The sequence below is a fragment of the Vigna radiata genome, chromosome 4, assembly GCF_000741045.1.
Source record: "Vigna radiata var. radiata cultivar VC1973A chromosome 4, Vradiata_ver6, whole genome shotgun sequence".
NCBI lineage: Eukaryota > Viridiplantae > Streptophyta > Magnoliopsida > Fabales > Fabaceae > Vigna > Vigna radiata.
The window spans coordinates 17960540-17962333 of NC_028354.1; positions in this window are offsets into that span (position 1 = coordinate 17960540).

Genomic DNA, 1794 nt, shown 5'->3' on the forward strand with positions numbered 1-1794 from the left:
CGCCCATCTTTGACCTAGATTGAAGAATCTAGGGGGCATGACGCCCATCTTTGATACCAATACAAAGCATATGCTGGAACTGGAATACTTCATTGAAAAATATAACATTGTTCGTAAATGTAAACAATAATTTCAACTGTAATAAAATTTAAGATGAGTCGCATTCCATGTGTTGGGAACGTTCGTCCCATCAAGATGTTCCAGGCGGTAAGCTCCATTCTTCAAGTCGTCCGAGATGCGAAAGGGTCCTTCCCATTTGTCGGCGAGTTTTCCGTGCGTTCTGTCTTTCCGGGCATCTCCTCTTTTTCGCCAAACTAGGTCTCCTTCGGCAAAGTTGCGTGGTTTAACTTTGGAATTGTAACGCCGAGTGATAAGTCTTTTCTGAGCTGCATTCTTGACTAAGGCTGCTTCACGTCGTTCAGGCAAGGTGTCTAGGTTTACCCTCAACTGTTGATCATTAATAGTCAGATCCTGCATATTCCGTCGCAAGGAGGGCTCCCCCACTTCGACCGGTAACATGGCGTCCGTTCCATATGTAAGATTGAACGGGGTTTCTCCGGTAGCTCCGTGCGGTGTACAACGGTAGGCCCACAATACCTCTGGTAACTCTTCAACCCATAAACCTTTCGCCTGTCCTAGTCGTTTCTTTAATTCTGCAATGATGACTTTGTTAGCGGCCTCTGCTTGACCGTTNGTTTGAGGATGCTCCACCGAGCTAGTAACATGTTTGATGCCAAACCCTTGGAGGAAATCTTCTAGCGTGCGGTCTATGAATTGCCGACCGTTATCTGTGATAATTTTTTGTGGAATGCCGAATCTGCAAATTAAGTGCCAAATGAAACTCTGCACCTTCTTGGCGGTAATTGTAGCGAGGGCCTCCGCTTCTATCCACTTGGTAAAATAATCAACCGCTACAAGGAGATATTTGTGCTGTCCGCTTCCGACCGGCAAGGGACCGGCGATGTCCATCCCCCACTGAGCAAAGGGCCATGGGGGAATAATTCCCATGAGTTCTGACGGAGGGATCCGGTTATCTTGTCCGTGAGCTTGGCAAGAGATGCATCTCCGCACGAAATCTGCGCAGTCTCTGTCAATGGTGGGCCAATAGAAGCCAGCTCGTAATATTTTTGCTCGGAGTAATTTCTTGCCCGAGTGTGTTCCACAAATCCCATGATGTAGCTCCTGGATAACATATTGTCCTTCATCGGTAGATAGGCATTTCAACAGGGGGGTAGTATAACCGCGGCGGTAGAGGTCGTCGCCTACAAATGTATACCGGGCGATCCGTTTAGCGTCGGAGGCGCTCACGAACCCGCCCTGCTCCTGTTGGGTCATTAGTTGTATAATTTCGTGTCGCCAGTCGGTCCTTGAGAGATCAATGGAACACGTTTCTAACAGGGGTTTATCTAACGCGGTTCTGATCACCGAGGTTAGCTGAGATTTGTCCCGACTGTGCGTCAGTTTGGACAATAGATCCGCCCGGGAATTCTGCGCTCGGGGTACATGTGCAATGCTGAAGCTGTCAAATGATGTAATCAAATTACTAACCTTGTGATAATATCGTAACAGATGATTATCTTTGACTTGAAAAGTGCCATTTATGTGCCCGACGACTAACTGCGAGTCCATTCGGCATTCAAGACGTTCGATCTCCAATTCGATTGCCAGAAGTAGTCCGCTGATTAGGGCCTCGTATTCAGCTTGATTATTACTGAGTTGAAAGTTGAAGGATATGGCCTGCTCGACTAGTAGACCGTCCGGTCCTTCGAGTACGACTCCAGCACCGCCTCCTTT